Source organism: Pongo abelii, chromosome 2 (assembly GCF_028885655.2).
Source record: "Pongo abelii isolate AG06213 chromosome 2, NHGRI_mPonAbe1-v2.0_pri, whole genome shotgun sequence".
In the NCBI taxonomy this organism is placed as follows: domain Eukaryota; kingdom Metazoa; phylum Chordata; class Mammalia; order Primates; family Hominidae; genus Pongo; species Pongo abelii.
In genome coordinates this window covers 158,157,922-158,182,245 of record NC_085928.1, presented here as the reverse complement: position 1 = coordinate 158,182,245, position 24,324 = coordinate 158,157,922, and the positions used below count along the sequence as shown (strand labels likewise).

The window sequence follows — 24,324 nt, the reverse complement described above, 5'->3', positions numbered from 1 at the left end:
ACAAACCCCATGATACAAGTTTACCTATGTAACAAACCTGCACTTGTACCCCTGAACTTAAAATAAAAGTTAAAAACAAAAAGAAAATGTATCTATTGGGATCCTTCTTAGTTTGTGGCTGTCCTTCCTCCACCATTGCCTGTTGTGTGGTGTTTCTCAATCTTTGTCTCTCTCTCTCTCTCTCATTCTCTCTCTCTCTCACACACACACACATATACACACACGCATATGCATACACCTGTAAGCTTTTAGTAGACTGGAATAGTAGGAGACAACATAAGCCTATTTTTCCCACTCTGTATCCATTCCTGTCATGTCCACCTCTGTTCAAGTAAAAACTAGAATATAAGGAAAGCCATAACAATTAGCTCAAAAATTCATCCACTTCAGTGTTTCTTCTCTGACAGAGACAATCCAGTTTGTCTTCTGTCAGTTAATATTAAAATATATAAGGTACATTTCTAAATATCTCAGAGTACTTGAATGACATGTCATGAGCTATCAACACTAAATTTACTAAGCTTTTTAAATAACTATTTTGTAATTAACTAACATATTGGTATTTAAATAGGTTATATGTATACAGTATACAATCCAAAATGTTAAAATGGTATGCCCCTCTCTCATAGGCACTTGTTTTTCATTTCTGGAGGCAATCACTCTTACTTGTGTGTAATTTTGCAGAGATTATAAGTATACACACATACACACACACACACACACACACACACACAGAGTCAGCCCTCTACATCTGTGGATTCGACCAACTACGCATTGAAAATATTTGGAGGAAAAAAATTGTATTTGCACTGAACATGTACAGACATATTTCCTTGTCATTATTCCTTAAATAATACACTATAACAATTGTTTACATTGCATTTAACTGTATTAGGTATTATAAGAAATCTAGAGATAGTTTAAGGTATACAGGGATATGTGTGTAGATTATACACGAACACTATGCCATTTTATATCAGGGATTTGAGCATCCACAGATTTTGGAATCTGTGGGAGGTCCTGGAGCCATCCCCCACAGATACTGAGGGATGACTATACCTATCAGTATAGCTTATCTATTTTTTTCTTGAATGAGATTTGGTAGTTTTGTCTTTCAAGCCACTCTCAAATTATCAAATTACTTAGCACAAAGTTTTTCATAATGTTACTTTATTATCCTTTTGAGATCTGTAAGATCTCTGTAGTGATGATTCTCTTCCATTTCTAATGTTAGAAATCTGCAGTCTCCCTTATTATACATGCTTGTAAAAATAAACATATTATTTTATAACATAGCATAACATTTATAACATAACATTTATTATACATGCATGTAAAAATAAACATATATGTGTATTATATATACAATTTTACATATTGCTTTTCTTCTTAAAATATATTAATATACTCATTTTAACAAACACACATATATGTATAGCATCTACATAATATTCTGTTCTATGAACATATCTTAATTGATTTAACTGGTCCATAATTGGTGGACTGAGTTTACTTCAACTCTTTTGCTATTACAAATATTGGTGCAATAATTACTCATGTACAATAATCAGTTTTGAAATGTGTTTATCTGTAAGATAAATTTCCAAAAGTATAATTATATTGTTTCAAATGGCATATGCATTTTCAATTATGATGGATATACTGAATTGCCATCCACAGACATTACATCAATTTACGTGCCCACCGAAATGTATGAGAGTGCTTGTTTTCTCATGTCCTTGTAACACACAGTACATGTTTTTTGATCTTTGGCAATCAGCTCAGGAAAAAGTGAGTTATCTCTTTTTAGTTTTAATTGGCATGCCTTATTTTTACAAGTGAACTTGAGCAAATGTTTAAGAACTATTCAATTTTCTCTTTTCTAAATAGTTTATCCATTGCTCCCTTTGATATTAGGTTGTTGATTTATTTGTAGGAGCTTCTAATTTAGTAAACTACTTCTTTTCTGTGATGTGTATTGCAAATATTTTACCTGTTATTTCATATGTCTTTCACTATTGATAATGTTATTTTTGCCATGTAGTAATTCCTAACTTTTAAATAGTTGAAATTATCAACTTTTGATGGCTTCTAAGTTTTGTATCATACTTAACCCTTCTATACTCTAGGTTTATAAAGAAATCCTCTCATGTTTTTCTTTTATTCCTAGTTGCTAATGGCTTTTATCATAATGGATGTTGAGTTTTGTTAAGTGCTTTTCCTATGTCTGCTGAGATAATCATATAATTTTTTTCTTTTTTATCTATGAATATGGTGAATTACATTGATTGGTTTTTGAATGTTAAGCCAACAGTACATTCCTAAGATAAAACTCAATTTAACAGAATGTACTGTCCTTTTCACATATTTCTGAAGTCTAGTTCTTTCAACTTTTCAGAGAATTGCTGTGTCTGTGTTTAGTTTTCTTCTCTTGTAATGTCTATCTGCAGAGTATTAGGTTAATATAGCCCCATAAAATAAGTAGTGTTCACCCCTCTTCCATTTTCTGGAGGATTCAGTGTAGGCTTGGCATCACTCTTATTTAAATGTTTGGTAGAATTCATCAGTGCACCCTCTCAGCCCAGATTTATCTTTGTGGAAAGCATATAAAATTTGAATTCAATTGATTTAGTAGATATAGACTTATTATTTATCTGTTTCTCAAATCGGTATAGGTCATCCATGTTTTCTTGAATGGGATTTGGTAGTTTTTGTCTTTCAAGCCACTCTCAAATTATCAAATTACTTAGCATAAAGTTTTTTATAATGTTATTTTATTATCTTTTTGAGATCTGCAAGATCTCTGTGGTGACGTTTCTCTTCCTTTTCTAATGTTAGAAATCTGTCTTCTCTATTATTAATCAGTCTGGCTAGAAGTTTATAAATTTTATTAATCTCTTTAAAGATCTGACTTTAGGTGTCATTGTTTTCCTCTATTGTTTCCTTTTTTCCCATTTTATTGATTTCTCTTATACTATTATTATTTTCTTCTTCTTTGACTTGAGTTATTTGGATGTGCCTTGTTTAATTTCCCAATCTTTGGGGGTTTTCCAAATATGTTTCCACTAACTATCATTTTAGTTTAATTTAATTCAATTTTATCGTTTAGCTTAATTCAAAGACATATTTTGCATGATTTATATACTTTTAAAGTAATTAATATACTTATAAGTATATATTAATTATTATATTTGTTGTTATTGTATTTAAGAAATACAAATTTTACTTGTAAAGTTTTCATATGCACTTGATAAATATGTGTGTTCTGCAGTTTTGGGTTGAGTGTTCTTAAGTTGGTTGACAGTAATGTTCGGGTCTTCTGTATTCTTATTAATTTTTGTTTGTTTGTTTGTTTGTTTGTTTGTTTTGAGACAGGGTCTCACTCTGTCTCCTAGGCTGGAGTACACTGGTACAATCTCTGCTCACTGCAACCTCAACCTCCCTGGTTCAAGCAATTCTTGTGCCTCAGCCTCCCTAGTAGCTGGAACTACAGGCGTGTGCCACCACACCCAGCTAATTTTTGTATTTTTAGTAGAGACGGGGTTTCACCAGGTTGGCCAGGCTGTTCTTGAACCTTATTGATTTTCTATCTGCTTATTATACCAATTACTAAGAGAGGAAAGTTAAAATCTCCATTTTTTTAGTTCAGTTTTTCTTAAGAGGTTGGTTGGATTCAGATGTCTTCAAGACTTGGTTTTTAAAGATGAGACTTTATTTTTTAGAGCAGTTTTAGGTTCACAGCAAAATCGAGAGGAAGGTACAGAGATTTCCAATGTACTTTCTACCACCACATATGCATAGCTTCCCCCATTATCAATGTCCGCAGCCAGGGTGATATATTTTTTAAATTTGAACAACCTACACTGACACATCACTATCCCTCAAAGACCATAGTTTACATTACAGCTCACTCCTGGTATTGCGCATTTTATGGATTTGAACAAATGTATAATATGTATCCCCAATTATAGTATTATACCAAATAGTTTAATTAACTTAAAAATCCTCTGTGCTCCACCTATTCATCTTTTCTCCCCCAACTCCTGGTAATCACTGATCTTTTTATTGTATCCATAGTTTTGCATTTTCCAGAATGTTATATCGTTGGAATCATATCGTATGTAGCCTTTCAGACTGAGTTCTCTCACTTGGTAATATGCATTTAAGATACGTCATCTCTTCATAGTTTGATAGCTCCTTTCTTTTTAATGCTGAATAATATTCCATTGTCTGGAAGTACCACAATTCATTTGTTCATTCACCTACTGAAGAGCATTTGTTGGTTCCAAGTCTTAGCAATAATAAATAAAGCTGCTATAAACATTTGCATATAGATTTTTGTGTGAGCATGATTACTGGATTGTATAGTAAGAGTATATTTAGTTTTGTAAAAAACAATCAAACCAAAAAAAAAAAGTCCAACCCTCAAACCTGTTAAATCATCTTTCTAAGTAGCTATACCATTTTTCTTTCCCATAGCAGTAAAAGAGAACTCTGTTCATCCCACATCCTCGTCAGCATTTGATGTTGTCAGTGTTCTTCATTTTCACCATTCTAATAGGTATGTAGTGATGTCTCATTGTTTTAATGTGCATTTCCTTCATGACATATGATATGGATGATTTTTTTTCATATGCTTCTTTGCTATCTGCTATGGTTTGAATATTTGTATTTCCCTAGAATTTTGAAACCTATTCACCAATATGTTGGTAATAGAATGTGGGGCATTTGGGAGATGATTAGGTCATAAGGGCAGGGCCATCATAAATGGGGTTAATGCCCCTATTAAAGAGGTCCCAGAAAGCAGTCTTATTTCTTCCACCATGTTAGGACATGGTGAGAAGACAACATGAAAAACCAGAAATCGGGCCCTCACCAGACCCTGAATCTACTGGAGCCTTGATCTTGAACTTCCCAGCCCCCAGAACTATGAGACATAAATTAACTAACAGTTGTTTATAAGCTACCCAGTTTACAGTATTTTGTTATAGCGGCTGAAACAAACTAAGACACCATCTATATGTCTTCTTTGGTGAGATGTATTTTAAGGTCTTTGGCCCATTTTCTAATTGGGTTGTTTTATTATTGTTGAGATTTAAGGGTTCTTTGTACATTTTGGATAGCAGTCCTTTATCAGACATGTGTTTTGCAAATATTTTCTCCCAGGCTGTAGCTTGTTTTTCATTTTCTTGACATTATCTTTGACAGAACAGAAATTTTTAATTTTAATGAAATCCACTTTGTCAACTTTCTTATTCATGAATTGTGTCTTTTGGTTTCATTATCTGAAACGTCATTGCCAAATCCAAGGTCATTTAGACTTTCTACTGTGTTAACTTCTATGAGTTTTACAGTTTCGCATGTTACATTTAGGCATATGATCCAATTTCAGTTAATTTTTGTGAAGGGTGTAAGGTCTGTATACAGATTCATTTCTTTGCACATGGGTGTCTAGTTTTCCCAGCACTATTCATTAAAACAAATGACCTTTTCTTTATTGCATTGCAGTTTCCCCTTTGTCAAAGATCAGTTGACTATATTTATGTGGGTCTATTTCTGGGCTCTCTATTCTGTTCCATTGATATGTTTGTCTATTTACTCTCCAATACCACACTGTCTTATTGTAGCTTTATGCCATCTTAAAATCAAGTAGTGTCAATCAGGCTTGTTTTTTAAGCTTTGTTAGGGTGGGTCTAAATCAGTCTTAACCTACGGCAAATTTAATCCTACTACTAAGCCTATGTACCTCTTACTACTCTACTGATAGAGTAGTAAGATTAGTAGTGATTTTTATGAATTTTACTACTTACTGCTCTACCTGGTAGAGTAGTAAGAGGTATATAGGCATATATGTATATATATATATATATATATATATATATATACACACACACATACACACACACATATGGTATATAGGCTTAGTAGTACCTATGTACTACTGATGTATTAACAGGCCTTCTCACACTGGCTGGTGGAACACCATTTACTTCCAGCTATTTTCCAGCTATAGACTTGAGGAGAACTTTTTGTAAATCTCCACTGTTCTCTCTGTATGCAAATCCTACTTTTTGATACTCTACTTTGAAAATTGCTGGGACCTCAGCCTCCTCAAATCTTATTTTTGTCTCTTTGACTAAGTGAAATGACCAGGGTCTGTTTGGGTTGTCCCTTTTTGCACTGCAGTCTGGAAGATACCTGGGATTACAGGCATGCGCCACCATGCCCAACTAATTTTTTTTTTTTTTTTTTTTTTGTATTTTTAGTAGAGATGGGGATTCTGCATGTTGGTCAGGCTGGTCCTGAACTCCTGACCTTGTAATCCACCCATCTCGGCCTCCCAAAGTGCTAGGATTAGAGGCGTGAGCCACCGCACCTGGCTTACTTTTTTTTTTCTTTCCATTTTTACACCTTTCTTTTCTTCTAATTGCATTGGATAACACTTCCAGAACAATAATACTAATAGCGATGATAGTGGGTTATCCTAGTCTTTTCATTTGTTTATGTATCTAATTGGTGTCAGATATTTTGGACATGAGTTCTGAATATACACAATCTACTAAGTAAAATGGTACTTTCTTAAAATCACATTTAAATTTTAAGATAAATTATAAAATATTTGATAATAATACTTTAATAATACTTTGTGCCACATCCCCAGCACCACTGCCCCTCTTGTTAAAAAAAAAAGTTTTATTTTTTTCTTTCCAAATGGTTACTAACCAGAGTCTATAAAACAGTCATTCTTTAACCTTGTTCTGGTATTTTTTTTCCTCTCTCTCTCTCTCTCTCTCTGTGCATATATATATATATATATATATATATATATATATAAATTTAGCATTAGAGATGTAAATGTACCAAATTGTTTTACAAGATTTTCTAATAATGCATAGCTTATTGTTGTTGTTAAAGATATTTTAAGAGAACAATGTATAATAAATAGCATCCATGTCCTTTTATGGGCTGCAATTGATAGCTCAATGGTTAGGTAATGCTTCTCCTGGATCAGCTGGGCCCAGGGAATCTTTCTGACATATTCTGTAACTTCAGGTAGCCTCCTAACTGACCTTTTTTCTTGATGTCCTGGATTAGCTTCAAATATCTTAGATCTAGAATAATTTAATTACCATTACAATGTTGTAAATATTTATCTTGGTTTGAAATTTAGCTTCATATTGATAATTCATTTTATTTAAATTTTTAAAATATGATTTATTTAGTTCATTTTGAAAAAAGTCACTAATTTTATTACAAAGAAGTAAAAGACAAAATCTTAATAAATGAAAAATTTAGTTTTGGAAAAAAACCTTAAAAATGTAGTTTCGTTATTTTTAAGTGCATGTAGTAATCTCAATAGTAACAAAAAAATGGATTAAAATTTGCAGTCTTTCAGGGAACTATTTAATAAGGAGATACAAATAATTCAACTGCTTTTTGTAAGTAGGTTCTACAAAATTGACAAATATTTTTCCTTCCTAAGTAGGTTATAGCTACTTAAAATTTTGTTTTTTACATTTCTTTCATTTAGCAAAGTGATACTTTTATAGTATAAAAATAAACTTTAAAACAAGTCTAATCTTATAAACAGTGAGAAATCTGACCTTTACAAATGATTTTTCTGCAAAAAGAAAAAGAATGGAATTCAATGGTATAAATCTACAACTTTATATATATATAACATTTTATATAATATATATACAACATTTTATATATTTTATATATATATATACATGTAACTATATATAGCAACACATTCTACCTGTTGCCATTAAGTTGGTATATCAGTAAAGATTATTAAAAGAGTTTAACCCCAACAAGTTCTGACAATAGTATAATCATTCAATAAATACCCACTGTGGTGGACTGAGTTATTGGCCTTAATTCTTTCCTCATCTCGGAGTCCATGCTCTTTTTTTTATAGCTTTTTGGTGCCCCTTCACTTGGACTCTGGGCTCAGCAACATTACTTCCTTTGGCTAATAGGGTATTGGAAGAATTCATATAGCAGGTGGTTGAACGAAACATTCTAATTTTCATTCTTTGGCCATTGCTAGAAGAAAACGCTAGGCTAGTCTTATGGAGGATGAAACATATGGACTAGAGCCAACCCATAGATAAGTAAGTAAGCTAGCTAGACTTCAGACACATGATTGGGCATAGCCAAGGCCAACCTAGATCAGCTGGAAACTAGCCAGCCCTCAGATGAATAAGTGAGCTATTTAAGATCAGCAGAGCCATCTAATTATTGCCTCTGATGTATGAGCAGTAAGTACTTGTTTTATGTCACTGAGGTTTCTTGCTGCTTGTTATGCAGCATTATTGTGGTGATAGGTAACTGATATATACCCATTAAGTGAAGAAATCTTATTTGAATTATCACATTGTTTCACACATATACATTTATTGACTTCCTAAATAGACTAGATGGAACTTGAGGTCAAGATGTCTGCTTCTTGATATCTTACATTTCATCATGCCTTAATCATCCTGCTCCATGCTCTGGTGAATTTTCAGCATAACTGTCAAACTTTTAAATATGTTTACTTCAAACACTTCAAATTTATTAATTATTATTATTATTATTATTATTATTATTTTGATACGGGGTCTCGCACTGTCACCTGGGCTGGAGTGCAATAGCGCCATCTCGGCTCACTGCAACATCTGCCTCCCAGGTTCACGCGATTCTCCTGCCTCAGTCTCTGGAGTAGCTGGGATTACAGGTGCACACCACCATACCCCACTAATTTTTTGTATTTTTAGTAGAGATGGGGTTTCGCTGTGTTGGCCAGACTGACCTCGAACTCCTGACCTCATGATCCACCGGCCTCAGCCTCACAAAGTGCTGGGATTACAGGCCTTAACCGTGCCTGGCCCAAATTTATTAAATTTTATCAGTTTCTGGAAGTTTCTATCTGGAGCTATGGGTTCTTACTGCTTCATTGTATCTTTTTGCATAACTGTTTTCAATTAAAAATGAAATGGTATCTTAACATTTCAATCTATTCAACAGAAATAAATTGTTTTAAAATTATTCAAGTAAGCACCTTTACAACTGAAACTGGATTGATACAGGAAATATATTATGCCCACACAAACACACAGCGCATATGTATGTATATAAGGGCACCTGTTTGTGTGTATACACACAGACAATTAAAATGTTAAACTGAACTTACATGTTTTTGCTTTCAAAAAAATTGCCACTTTTGTCATTTAAATTATTTTATATATCTTTCAACCGACAGAGAAAATTGACCTTTGGTGAGGAAATCTAACCTTTTATTTTCTTTATTTCCCCCCTCAATTCCAAATATGAAGTCTCGATTATATTAATATAGATTTTGCATTTAATATGCAGTAAAACAACTTGGTAAGCATTAAATGGTAACAGTGATAAGCTTTTAATGTAGTTAAATATGGCAAAACAAATCAATACGTGGTTCTTAATTGATTTTGATTGTATTGTGTAGACAATCTCATTGAATTACATGCTCATTATGGAAAAGAAAGCAAAATCAAAATAAACAAACCAGCCCTCCAGCATTTCTAGCTGTCCTATCCACCCGCATGCATCTTCTTGTGTGAATATTAAAGGAAATTAATTTTGCATGATTGACATTAATATATGTCATTTTCTTAAGAAGTTGTTCAGTTATCCTGAAATGTAGAAATAATTGGAAAAAGTTCTAATGTAGATCAACTAATTATAAAAGACTAATCATGAAAGACTTGTGTTCTCAAAATTATGATTCAAAGAGAGGTAGTTCAGTACACTAAGACTGTTGAAACACATTTTATAACTGTGCCATATACAGCCATATTTATATTTCCCCTTCATATATTTTGTATAACATAAAAAGTGTAAGCGTCAAGCAGGAAGGGAAATTTTAAGATATTAGTTCAAAATAATGCAGTAACTTTGTTGGGCTCTAAGACATATTTTCATTCCAAATAAAAGAGCTTTTCTTCCCCTGAAAAAACAGAAATAAAATCAACAAATACTATCTGACTAATCTGATATCAGTGATTCTCAGAAGTACATAAGACAACATTTCATTGGAGCAAAAGTGAAATTATAAGAAAAATTAGAAATTACCTGAGTCATTTTTAAATTCATGATATTTATGCTAAAATATCGAGTAGGTTGATTATTGTTAGGTCAGTTTCCCTACTGCAGAGCCTGAATTGAGGATTCCTGTGCAAATGATTGTTTTTTTTTTTTTTTGAGGGAATGTTCTCAGAAGGAAACTGTTAGGAAATGACAGAAGCCAAATAAGGTAGGTGGAAAACCTAGGAAAAGATATGCTTTTAACAGAAGTCTAGACTCATCCTGATCCCATGTGGAGCTCTAGAGAGTTTGAATGGCTCCTAGGAGTTGTTCCGCTGAGACAAATTGTATTTTGTACTCCTGTGTTGGTCAATTATTGGCTAAGGGCTGCCTCCCTACTCCCTACAGGCACCCCTGAGTGGGTAGGAGCTTCCATAACCACAAACACAGACATCTCTGGGAGAGGTGTCTTCCTCTTGTTCTAGCCAAAACTCACAGCAGCTGGGGAACAATTAATCTGGCAGGTAAAGGTTCTGGGAAGGGCGTTAATTGTATCTACTACAGTTGTAATGTTGGTCCAAACACTTGGTCAAATAAATTATTTTCTACATTTTAATGTTTATTTAGCCCTCTCCATTTCTCATATTTCTTACTGCTTGAGACATTTTTCTATTATGTTTGTTTTGTTTGTGTTGTTATTGTTTCTGTAGAGATGGAATCTCACTGTTGCCTGGGGTGGTTTTGAACTCCTGGCCTCAAGGGATCCTTCCCGCCATGGCCTCTCAAAGTGTTGGGATTACAGGTGTGAGCCACCACACCTGGCCTGTATTATCTGTTTATTATTGTTTCAAATGGGTTCTTATCTCTTTTAGAAGATATCTACATCTTGAGATAAGTATGTTTTTAAATATTCAGTTCAATACAATATTTAGTTCTTGATTCAATAGCCATCTACTATAGTTTAATGCAAAGTAAATTTAAGCTTTACCAATGACATTCATTAGTTTATCAAAGATATATGCTGAGAGAATCCTTAGTTGTTTCTAAGAAAACTTTTTTTTTTAGTCTAGCTTTATCTGTGAGATCAGAAGTTCTCTTAAAAGAAGCAATTTGGAATAAGTGCAGAGGTGATTTTTTTTTTTTACAGAAGATACATACAGGGCTATATTTGCTAGGCAAACTGGCATATTGTGTAACGTATCATTTTTTAAATCCTTATGTAACAAATCAATTATTTGAAAACTACTGTGAAGTGGTGGTCACTCTGAAATTTTATGAAAACAAACATTCTTTGTAAAACTTTTTTCCTTTTCCTAATTTATATTCATTCTAGAATATTTAGAAAAACAGTCTGTTCCTTAGAGCTTGGATACTGTCAACAAAAAATGAATTTTATCTGGACAGCTTTATTGGTTCATTTCCTTCTGTGGATGTATTTGGAAGCCCTGAAAATATCAAAGTGGAATTAAATTCTCCATATTTAATTAAAGGGTTGCGTGAAGTCCCATCGTCTGATGACTCAAATTCACAATGTCAACGCTGGGAGTTGGGCCCATTGGGCCTTCTGATAAAAGCTCAGAACAAAGTTATGCTTGCATTCATCACTGTTAAACACTCACATTTCCTTCCTACCTTCCTTTATTTCTGTGTAAGAAAAAGAAACTTTAGCCAAAAAAGGGGGAAAATAATGCATTTCAATAGAATGTTGTACAATTTCCTGATGAATTCAATTATAAAATAATGAGTCATATTTTATGGATAAAAATCTGATGACATTACAAAATCAAGTATCTCCAAACTGTTGTATGGTAATTCAAATACTTCATGTTGAATTTTGCTGTAACACCAAAAGAAAGCTTCACTGTGCTGCTGCTAGGAGAGCCAGCACTGCACCCCAGCCCCTGCTCTGGGATGTCATTGTCAGGTGTGGGGACCAGGAACAGTGTTTCCTAGCCTGCCTGGTTGACTGATGGAATGGGAAAAGGGGCCTTATCAAGGCTCCTAGGATGGGTTTCTTGACACTTTAATGCATATCTCTTTCCCGATGGATAGGAATCTCATTGCTCTGAAGAAAAGTAGTTTCATTACTATTGCATACACATATTTTATTGCCAAGCAACCATTAGGAATTCGAAGCCCATGTTCTGCTACATTTATTTTGCTCATTGTGCATTTACTCTCACCTTCAAGTACTGTGGGGAGACTTTGTCTAATCATATTTCATTTATGATGAAAGTGAAAATAAGCAGCATTGGGCACACAGCAATTCACCACGTAAAGCTTTTTGTCCTCTGGCAGTTACAGATGAACTTTGTTGGCATGTGACAGAAAATTGCATGAAGTTTCTGAGATAATCTAAATTTAATTTTATAAATACTGTGCACATTACCCTGAATGCAAATTAACTTAATTTTGGTAAAATAAAATTAAATAATTTCTCCTTCTGATATTTGTGTGTTTGACTATTTGGAAATTTGTTCTTTAGGGATGGCCATGAAAATGAGTTTGAGATGAAATTCAAACCAAGGTCTTTAACAATGCAGCAACTCCATGGCTTAGCAGTTCCTGTTTTGGAGGATGGGGGTCTCTCTCTATTGACCAGGCTGGACTACAGTGGCACAATCATAGCTCACTGTGGCCTTGAACTCGTAAGCTCAAGTGATCCTCCTACTTCATCTTCCCAAATAGCTGGGACTGCAGGCATTCACCACCACTCCCAGCTAATTTGTAAAAATGTATTTTTAGAGATGGAGACTCACTCTTTAGCTCAGACTGGTGGTCTCTAACTCCTGGCATCAAGCAATTCTCTTGCCTCAGCTTCCTGAGTAGTTCCTTATTTTGATTGTCAATTCAAAAACCTGTAAACTTTTCAAGATAAGGGCCAGATCTTTTTTTTCCTTTGTCTTTACTCTGTAATCTAGCATTTTGTTAGCTATATTCATATGAGTTTTTGGTCGAACTGCACTGATTTTGGGAGAAATGTGCTTTCTCACTATATCATAGTGTTTACATACTTGGAACTTTGGAATAACTTGGTTGACATGTGTTGTGTTCAAAGTCAGAGCCTAAAGGGTCAAAAAGTTCAAACACTCTTGTTAAAGCTGATGGAAGGTATGCTGATTGTAAATACACCCTCTACCATAGTGGTTCCTGGCGAGGCACTCAGACTATGGCATTTTGTAACAAGTGACTTTTTTTGATATATTAATTTATATTAGCATATTGATGTGGATAATTTATATTAATGTTAATATATTAATATATATTAGTTATGGTGTGTCCTCTCTCAGTCTCATAACTTATATATAGATGCAGAAATGGAAATGTCACCTGATGTGTAAACACCAACATACAAATTTTAAATGGCATTGAATTAAAACACTTCAAAGAAACTTTTTGAAAACTGATGTGGATTATAGTTAGCAGTTCTTGCCAACAGAGAGTTTCATTGCAATCGCAGAAGAGACTGGCAATTTTCACAACACCAGTCAAATAAAGAATTAGAAGTCAAGTCATGAATTTAATTTTGTCCTCTTGAGGTTAACATATCATTTTGTTGATCGGTTCCTGACATTTTGGCATTTCTACACTCCTTTGGTAGAAAGAAAAGGAAATAATGAATAGCTTAATTCCTAGGTATTATCTCTCTTAAACAAAACAGATTTTAATGCATTTTTTTTTCAAACACATGTCCCAACCAGTTACTTCTGAGGAGTAAGAACACATTCTACATCTCTGGAAATTCTACTAAAACCAGTAGGTTACCAGTTTGAGAATACAGGTTTTTATTAACATAAGCTAGTTGGCCTAGCAATAGTTTCTTAAGTAATATTTGTTTTTATTGAAATTAAAGTTGGTCTTCAACATTTAAATTTTTTATATAACAGTTTTTTCATGACTTTAGCTATCATGGTAACAACCCATTTGAATGAATGATAAACTTTAAGACATCAGACCTTTTGATTTAAGAACATTTGCTATTTTGATTATGTTAAGTGGTGACATCAGAGTTTGACCTGGAAATTATGAATGCATAATTGTGTGATTGGATCAGTTTAAAATTAGTACAAACCTTTTGAAGTTAGAGAATAGTTCCTCCGGTAGGCTAGGATGATAGCTACCAAAGGAATTGAATCAAAATAATGAGTTATATGCTCATGTTCTGGTTAGGAGTTTACTCAGTGCCTCTGTGCTGGTGGTTGTTGATGATGTTTTATCCTTGGCTGGTGATGGCGTTTTATTCTTGGCTTGGCACACTGGACTCTAACTGTAGAGGTCTGTGCAATCATAACATGACCCATTTATTTAGCTATTCACAAACTCTGAGCACTTTTTTCCTTTCAGATGTGTTTTACATGGTCTCTATTTTGAGGTCATATATTGGGCTTAGTTTTTTTTTTTTTTTTTTTTAGGCTTTCTATTTCACAACAATTATAGATTCACAGGAAGAGGCAAAAATGTACAGGGAGGTCCCATGTATTTTTCACTCAATTTCCTTCAATTATAACATATTGCACAACTATAGTATAATACCAAAACCAGTAAATTAACATGACTTATAACCCACAGAGCTTATTCAGGCTTCATCAGTTTGACATGCACCCATTTGTGTGTGTGTATGGTTCTATGCAATTTTATCACTTGTGTAGATTTGTGCAAACGCTATGACAATCAAAATACAGAGATGTTCCATCACCACAAGGCTGCCTCATGCCCCTTTATAAGTACACCCATCCCCATTCTCTCCACCCCTAACATTTGGCAACCACGAATCCAGTCTAAGTTTCCATAATTATGTTATTCCAAGAACAATATAAATAGAATCATACAGAATGTAATTTTGTGAAATTGGCTTTTCCATTCAGTGTAATTCTCTTGAGATAAATCCAAGTTGTTGGTGTATCAATAGTATTTTTTTTTTTGAGACCAGCTTGAGCATCATAGGGAGACCACATCGCTACTAAAAATAATAATAATAAAAATTAGCCAGGTGTGGTGTTACATGCTGTAGTTCCAGGAACTCTGGAGGCTGAGGTGGGAGGATCCCTTGAGCCTAGGAGGTTGAGACTGCAGCAGTGGGCTACGATCATGCCACTTCATTCCAGCCTGGACAACAGAGTGAGATCTTGTCTTTTAAAAATAGAAAAAAACAGTTTGTTCCTTTTCATTGTCGAGTAGCAATACATGTTATGAATGTACCATAATCTATTTGGCCATTAACTCATTGAAGGATATCTGGGTTGTTTCCAGTTTTGGGCTATTATAAATAGAGCTGTTATGAACGTTTACATGTAGTTTTTTGTATGAACATTAACTTCCATTTTTGTGGCATAAATATTTGATGACGCAATCGCTAGGTTATACAGTAAATTCATGTGTAGTTTTGGAAAATCTTCCAAACCATTTTTTGGAATGGCTCTACAAGCCATTCCAAATGTATACATTTCTACAAGCAATGTATAAGTTATCTAGTTTCTTTGCATCCTCACTTATATTTGGTATTGATTTGGTATTGTTATTTTTTTTTTTATTTTAGCCATTCTGAAGTTGTATAGTGATATCTCATTGTGGCTTAAATTTGCACTACCTTAATGGCTACTGATGTTGAACATCTTTTTTGCACTTATTATTTTTTTAATATATAATATATATTAAAATTTGTCATTTTAACCATATTTAAGTGTTCATTTCAGTGGCATTAATTACATTCACAGTGTTGTGCAACCATCACCACAGTCTGTTTCCAAAACTTTTTCATCACCCCAAACAGAAATTCTGTAACCAACAAGCAATAAGTTCCCATTCTCTTCTCCACCCAGCCCTTGGTAATTTCTAATATATTTCCTGTCTCTATGAATTTGCCTATTCTACATATTTCATATAAGTGGAATCATAGAATATTTTGTCTCTGTCTCTGAAAAAAAAAATGTTTTTTTTTTCTTTTTTTTTTTTTTGCCTGGGTAATTTTTTTTTTTTAATTAAGTATTTATTGATCATTCTTGGGTGTTTCTCAGAGAGGGGGATATGGCAGGGTCATAGGATAACAGTGGAGAGAAGGTCAGCAGATAAACATATGAACAAAGGTCTCTGGTTTTCCTAGGCAGAGGACCCTGTGGCTTTCTGCAGTGTTTGTGTGCCTGGGTACTTGAGATTAGGGAGTGGTGATGACTCTTAAGGAGCATGCTGCCTTCAAGCATCTGTTTAACAAAGCACATGTTGCACTGCCCTTAATCCATTTAACCCTGAGTTGACACAGCACGTGTTTCAGAGAGCACAGGGCTGGGGGCAAGGCCATAGATCAACACCATCCCAAGGCAGAAGAATTTCTCCTAGTACAGAACAAAATGGAGTCTCCTATGCCTACTTCTTTCTACACAGACACAGTAACAATCTGATATCTCTTTCTTTTCCCCATATTTCCCTCTTTTCTTTTCAACAAAACCGCCATCGTCATCATGGCCCGTTCTCGATGGTCGCTTTCTCTTCGGAGCTGTTGGGTACACCTCCCAGATGGGGCAGCTGGGCAGAGGCGCTCCTCACATCCCAGACGGGGCGGCCGGGCAGAGGCGCTCCTCACTTCCTCCCAGACGGGGTGGCAGCCAGGCAGAGGCGCTCCTCACCTCCCAGACAGGGTGGCCAGGCAGAGGCGCTCCACACTTCCCAGATGGGGCGGCCGGGCAGAGGCGCTCCTCACCTCCCAGACGAAGGGCGGCCGGGCAGAGGCGCTCCTCACCTCCCAGACTGGGCGGCCGGGCAGAGACGCTCCTCACTTCCCAGATGATGGGTGGCCGGGCAGAGGTGCTCCTCAGCTCCCAGATAGGGCAGCCGGGCAGAGGCGCTCCTCACTTCCCAGATGGGGCGGCCAGGTAGAGGTGCTCCTCACTTCCCAGACGGGGCGGCCGGGCAGAGGCGCTCCTCACTTCCTCCCAGACGGGGTGGTGGCTGGGCAGAGGTGCTCCTCACCTCCCAGACGGGGCAGCTGGGCAGAGGCGCTCCTCACTTCCCAGATGTTGGGCGGCCGGGCAGAGGCGCTCCTCACCTCCCAGATGGGGCGGCTGGGCAGAGGTGCTCCTCACTTCCCAGATGGGGCAGCCGGGCAGAGGTGCTCCTCACTTCCCAGATGGGGCAGCCGGGCAGAGGCGCTCCTCACTTCCTCCCAGATGGGGTTGCGGCCGGGCAGAGGCGCTCCTCACCTCCCAGATGGGGCGGCCGGGCAGAGGTGCTCCTCACTTCCCAGACGGGGTGGTCGGGCAGAGGCGCTCCTCATATCCCAGACGATGGGTGGCCAGGCAGAGATGCTCCTCACTTCCTATAGGGGATGGCGGCTGGGCAGAGGCACTCCTCACTTCGCAGAGGGGGTGGCCGGGCAGAGGGGCTCCTCACATCCCAGACGATGGGCAGCCAGGCAGAGACACTCCTCACTTCCTAGATGGGTGGTGGCCAGGCAGAGGCTGTAATCTTAGCACTTTGGGAGGTCAAGGCAGGTGGCTGGGAGGTGGAGGTTGTAGGGAGCCGAGATCACGCCACTGCACTCCAGCCTGGGCAAGATTGAGCATTGAGTGAGCAAGGACTCCGTCTGCAATGCCAGCACCTCAGGAGGCTGAGGCAGGCAGATCACTTGAGGCCAGGAGCTGGAGACCAGCCCGGTCAACACGGCGAAACCCCGTCTCCACCAAAAATACAAAAACTAGTCAGGCATGGCAGCGCGCACCTGCAATCCCAGGCACTTGGCAGGTTGAGGCAGGAGAATCACAGGAGCCCGAGGCAGGGAGGTTGCAGTGAGCTGAGATCACGGCAGTACAGTCCAGCTTCGGCAACAGAGGGAGACCGAAGAAAGAAGGAGAGGGAGACCGAAGAGGAGAGGGAGAGGGAGAGGAAGAGGGAGAGGGAGAGCTATTTTCTATCTATATATCCTCTTTGGTGAAATGTCTTTTGCCCATTTTATCATTGAATTGTTGATTTTTAAAAAAATATTGAGTTTTGAAAGTTCTTTATGTATTCTGGTTACAAGTCCTTTGTCAGATAGGTTAGCTCTCAGTTTATAGCTTCTTTATGTGTCTTCTTAACATAGTCTTTCACAGAGCACTATGTTTAGTTTGATGAACTATACTTTGTTAATTTTTCCTCTTATGATCCTGTTTTTGGTGTCAAGTCTAAGAATTTTGCCTACCCTTCATATCTGAAGATTTTGTCCTTTGTTTTCTTCTAAAAGCTTTAGAGTTTTAAATTTACATTTAAGGTCATGTTTGTTTGTTTTTTTTTTTTTTTGTATAAGGTGTGAGGTTTAGGTCAAGGTACTTTGTGGTTTTTTGTTTATTTGTTTTATTTATTTTTGTTTTGTTTTCCTTATGCATATTTAATTTCTCCAGCACCAATTGCTGAAAAGATAACAATGCCTTCATTGAATTGGTTTTTAGTTTTGTCAAAAACCACTTGGGCATATTTGTGTGAACTATTTCTAGCTTTTCTATTCTGTTCCACTAATCTATTCCTCAGCAAATATTAGGCTTGAGTCTTATGGCTCTATAGTCAGCCTCAATGTTGAGTAGAGTGATTCCTCATACTCTATTTTTTTTTAAATGGTTTTAGCTAATGTAAGCCCTTTACCCTTTCATATATATTCTAGAATAAGATTAACTATGTTTATGAAAACCTTTGCTAGGCGTTTGATAGGAATTACATTAAACCTATAGCTCAATTTCAGGAGAATGAACACCTTTTCTATGTTGTATCTTCCAATCCATGTACACAATGTCTCTTTATGTAGGTCTTTGATTTTTTTCAACAGCATTTTGTCTTCAGCATGCAGATACTGTATATGTTTTGTTGGCTTCTACCTAAGTATTTAATTTTCTTTGAAGTTAATATAAATGACACTGTGTTTTTAATTTTGATTTCCATGTGTTTGTTGTTGGCATATGGAGATCAGATTGATAGTTTGTGTTGCTCTTGTACTCTACAACCTTGACCAATCAACTTTATAGTTCTAGGAAGTTTTTCTTAGTAGATTCCTTGAGATTTCCTATGTGAAAAATCATGTCGTCTGCAAATAGGATAAGCTTAGTTTTGGAGCTTACATACCTAGTGCTGTTTACATTTATGGCAACTATTTGTTCTTCTTGAAATGATTTTATGTGTTGTTTTCTATGACTTTGAGTGTATCAATGATTTTCTAAAATAACTCTTAGGTTGGTAGTTTTCAAAGTGTGGCTGGGCACTCTGAGGAGTCCTTGAGACATTTTCAGTTGGTCCATAGGAGCAAAACTTTTCTCAAAATTATACTGAAATATTATTGGCCATTTTCACTTATTCTGTCATGAGCATGTGGTAGTTTCCCATAGGCTACACTGTGTCTGGAATTGGTTCCTTCCAGTGGGTTCTTGGTCTCACTGACTTCAAGAATGAAGCCACAGACCCTCACGGTGAGTGTTACGGTTCTTAAAGATGGTGTGTCCAGAGTTTCTTCCTTCAGATGTTCAGATGTGTCTGGAGTTTCCTTCTTCTGGTGGGTTCGTGGTCTTGCTTGACTTCAGGAGTGAAGCCACAGACCTTCGCAGTGAGTGTTACAGCTCTTAAAAGGTGGTGCGTCTGGAGTTGTTTGTTCCTCCTGGTGGGTTTGTGGTCTCACTGACTTGAGGTGTGAAGCCGTAGACCTTCGCAGTGAGTGTTACAGCTCTTAAAGGTAGTGCGGACCCAAAGAGTGAGCAGCAGCAAGATTTATTGTGAAGAGCAAAAGAACAAAGCTTCCACAGTGTGGAAGGGGACCCCAGCAGGTTGCTGCTGCTGGCTTGGGTGGCCAACTTTTATTCCCTTATTTGGCCCCACCCACGTCCTGCTGATAGGTCCATTTTACACAGTACTGATTGGTCCATTTTTACAGAGTGTTGATTGGTGCATTTAAAAACCTTTAGCTAGACACAAAGTACTGATTGGTGCGTTTTTACAGAGTGCTGATTGCTGCGTTTACATACCTTTAGCTAGACACAGAGTGCTGATTGGTGCATTTTTACAGAGTGCTGATTGGTGCATTTACAAACCTTTAGCTAGACAGAAAATTTCTCCAAGTCCCCACTTGACCCAGGAAGTCCAGCTGGCTTCACCTCTCAATCCCCCTCTAAACAGGATACCCCAACTGCTGATAGGAATTGGGGGATGACTGCTCTAGCTACTTCCTGCTGGATAAGGGTGAAGAAGGGGCCCTGCAGTTATAGTGTCCTCCAGAGGGGAATTCTTTAGGCCAGTGAAAGGGCCAGCCCATTGTTCCAGGGGTCCTCGGTAGAAGTTGTTAGTTGAGCTCATTTGGGGTTCCATTTGTAAGACCATCTGTAGCTTGATGGCCTTGATACTAGAGGAAACAAATTTGACAAGGAGGTTAAAAATACAGGACTCGAAGATGAGTAATAGCAAGATGGCTGTCACAGGACCTAGAAAGAGGAGAAGCCATGTTGCCCAACTCCAGAGGTTGGTATAGGAGTTTGAAAGGCATTGTCTGATTTCAGAAGCCTTTTCCCATAAATGCTGGGCAGCATCTCTTACTATCCCTGATTGGTTAGTGTAAAAACAAAACTCTTCTCCTAAGAAAGTGCAGAGTCCTCCTTTCTCAGCAGTGAGGAGGTCTAGGCCTCGGTGGTTTTGGAGAGTCACTGCTGCCAAAGAGTCTATTTGGGATTGTAGAGTAAGGATAGATTTTGTTATTTCTTGCTAACTGTCAGAGAAATTCTTTGAGAGTGTGTGGTAGTAGGATAATACATGTTACACTGTTAACTTTTGTCAAACTGCACTTTTGTTGAAAACCTTGTAAATTTGGGATTTCAATTATTCTTTGCTATTAATAAGACCTTGTTCAGTCCATATTAACTTAGAATTGGTATAGATGGCTCCTTCCTGATTCTGTAAGTACTTTTAAGGTTTGGCTAAGTGCAAACAGCTCGCACATTTGAGCAGAACAATTATTAGGCAATTTTCCTAACTCTGCTTCTACAAGAGTTTCCTTATCACTTACTGAATACGCATTGTGTCTTTTTGCCTTAATCACCTGGGAGGAACTGTCTATCCATCCTGTCCTGAAGGGAGTTCCTCCTAGATTTGGTAGGACCTTTGTATGGTAATTAATTAAGATTTAGGTCCCCTGTTAGGAAACCTGCTGGGTTAAGGATTTTTGATAGGAAGTCTAAGGGTTGTCAGTGGCCTCAGTGCTTTCTGGCTATGCCCTTGTTTGCACCGACAACAAGGTGGTATTGGAATGTTATAGGGTCATGGAGAAGACCTTCAATTATCAATTATAGGTTTTAAATTTACCCTGGCTTTTAAAGGAATAGAGTATGCTATTTTTTCTTTACTAATTCCATCTCTCTTTCTTTCTCTTTGACTCCTTTGTCTCTCTCTTTCTGAGTTCCTCTTTGTCTAGCTCTTCTTCTCTCTCTCCTTTCTGCTGGTCTTTCCCTGCCTCTGCCAACTGCTTATGCTGCTCTTCTCCCCTCTCCTTCCCCTTTTTGATGGCTTTGGCAGTGTAAGACTGCCACCTCCTTGGGTTTTTGCACTGAGTGCAATAATTCCATGATTTCCTTGTGATATTTAATGGGGGTTCCCCCAGAGGTTAGAAACTCCCCTTTTTTCCATATTGCAGCATGAGCATGTAGGATTAGATAAGCATACTTGCTGTCTGTATATGCATTTATTCTTCTTCCCTTTCCCAGTTCTAAGGCTCAGGTAAATACCACTGGTTCTGCTAACTGGGCGCTGGTCCCTGGGGGAAGAGGCTTACTTTCAAGTATGGTTACATCACATAACCTGCCCTTTGTATCTCATTCTCCACAAATAAACTTCCATCAGTATATAGGTTAAGGCCAGGATTAGCTAAGGGGACTTCTAAGAGATCATCTTGGGCAACATAAGTCTGGACTATAATTTGTTGGCAGTTATACTCGATTGGTTCCCATCCTCTGGGAGAAAAGTGGCAGGGTTGAGGGCCACACACATGTGTATTTTAAGCACCAGTCCCTCAAGGAGTAGTGCCTAGTATCTAAGCAGGTGGTTGTCTGATAGCCATAAACTTCCTTTGGCACCTAGTATGCCATTTACATCATGAGTAGTACAGACAGTGAGATCATTTCCTTGTATAATTTTGATAGCCTCTGACACTAAGACGGCCACCACTGCAACTACCTGTAAACAATGAGGCCAGCCTTTTGCTACTACATCAATTTCCTTACTTAGGTATGACACTGGTTGTTGGGTTGTCCTGCAAATCTGACTAAGGACTCCAAGAACTCTCCCTGCTCTCTCTGTGATGTATAAAGAGAAGTTTTGTCCTGTGGGAAGGCTTAAAGCTGGAGCTTCTACCAGGACATGCTTTAAGGTTTTGAAGGCTATTTCTGCCTCTGGTTTCCCATTCTACTAGATGAGTATTTGCCGTCTGGGTCTCCTTGATTAGAATATAGAGGGGCCTCGCTATCTCGCTGTATCCAGGAATCCATAGTCAGCAAAAGCTAGTGATTCCAAGGAACCCCTGCAACTGTTTTAATGTTTTAGGGTGAGGATAAGCCCATATAGGCTGTATTCATTCCTTGCTGAGGGCCTCTCTGGCTAAGATTAGGCCTAGATATTTGACCTGCTGTAGGCAAAGCTGGGCCTTTGACCTAGACGCCTTGTACCCTTGATTAGCTAGTAAGTTCAAGAGATCTAGAGTAGCCTGCTGGCATGAGCCTTCTGAACTGGTAGCCAAAAGTAAATCATCCACATGCTGAAGGACCAGAGTACCTGGACTGGAGAAGTGGCCTAGATCTTGGGCCAGTACCTGACCAAACAGATGAAGGCTATCCCTAAACCCTTGGGGTAAGAACATCCATGTAAGTTGGGACGTATGGGATCCTCAAAGGCAAAGAGAAACTGGGAGTCAGAATGCAGGGGAATACAGAAGAAGGCATCCTTGAGGTACAGAACAGTGAACCATTCTGCTTCCTCTGGTATTTGAGACAGCAGGGTATAGGGGTTGGGTACAATTGGATATAAAGGAATTATTGCCTCATTGATGAGTCTAAGATCTTGCACTAGTCTCCACTGACCATTTGGTTTTTGTACCCTAGAATTGGGGTATTGCAGGGACTGCTGCATTTCCTTACTAAACCTTGAGTTTTTAAATGTTTAACAATATCCTGTAATCCTTTATGAACTTCAGGCCTTAAGGGATATTGCCTTTGATAAGGAAAAGTGGTGGGGTCTTTTAGCCTGATTTGGGCTGGGTGGGCATTTTTTGCCCTTCCAAAGTGTCCTTCCAATGCCCAGACTTCAGGGTTGGTCCCCTCCCCAAGTAGGGGACAACAAATGGGTAACTTGTTCCCCATATTCATGTAGATAATAGCTCCAGCTTTGGCTAATATGTCCCTCCCTAATAAGGTTGTGAGACTTTCAGGTGTAACAAGAAAGGCATGTGAAAAGAGCAAAGTCCCCCAATTATAACTGAGGAGGTGGGAGAAATAACCAGTTACAGGCTATCCCAGGATTCCTTGGATGGTAATGGACCTTGAGGACAGCTGTCTGCAACAGGAGATTAACACTGAGAAAGCCCCACCATTGTTCAGGAGGAAGTCAATTTCCTGGCCCTCAATGATTAAACGTACCTGGGGCTCAGTGAGTGTGATGACATGAGCTGACGCTTGCCCCAGGCACCCTCAGTCCTTTTGTTGGATCATTTGGTTGGGGGCTTCTGGCCCAGAGAACCAGTGCATTCTGGGGCAGTGCACCTTCCAGTGATTGCCTTGGCATAGTGGACATGGACGAGGGGGTGGATTGTTTCTCATTGGACAATCTTTTTTAAAGTGTCCTTGTAAACCACACTGATAAGCCCTACCGGGTGATTGGCCTGCTCCATTTTCTGTCCTCTCTGAACCACTAAGGTTTGTTTGTCTTAGTGCCATGACTAAGGCTGCAGCCTTTCTCTGATCTCACTTTTCCTTTTGAGCCTGTTCCTCTTGGTCCCTATTATAGAACACCAAGGTTGCCAGGCTTAATATGCATCTAGATTTTGTTCAGGACCCAGGGCTCACTTTTGGAGCTTTCTCCTGATATCTGTGGCTGATTGGCTAATAAACTTATCTTTTAGGATCAATTGACCCTCTAATGAGTCGGGTGACAGGGGAATATATTTTCCTAAGGCCTCCTGTAGCCACTCGTGGAAGGTAGAAGGATTTTCTTCCTTTCCCTGAGTTATGGTGGACATCATTGAATAATTCATTGGATTTTTCCTAGTTCTCCTTAGTCCTTCTAGAACAC

At 37.8% G+C, this 24,324-nt stretch overlaps 1 long non-coding RNA gene across 1 annotated transcript in view; it reads left to right on the top strand.

Annotated features, from left to right (window-relative positions):
- The window catches only part of LOC129058350 (uncharacterized), a 95,776-nt gene extending 85,491 nt beyond the window's left edge, over nt 1-10,285 (top strand). The window contains exons 2-3 of the long non-coding RNA XR_008523456.2: nt 4,480-4,561; nt 10,234-10,285. This is a non-coding gene — a long non-coding RNA (uncharacterized LOC129058350). The remainder of the gene's footprint in view (nt 1-4,479; nt 4,562-10,233) is intronic.
- The last annotated feature ends 14,039 nt before the right edge of the window (nt 10,286-24,324 follow it).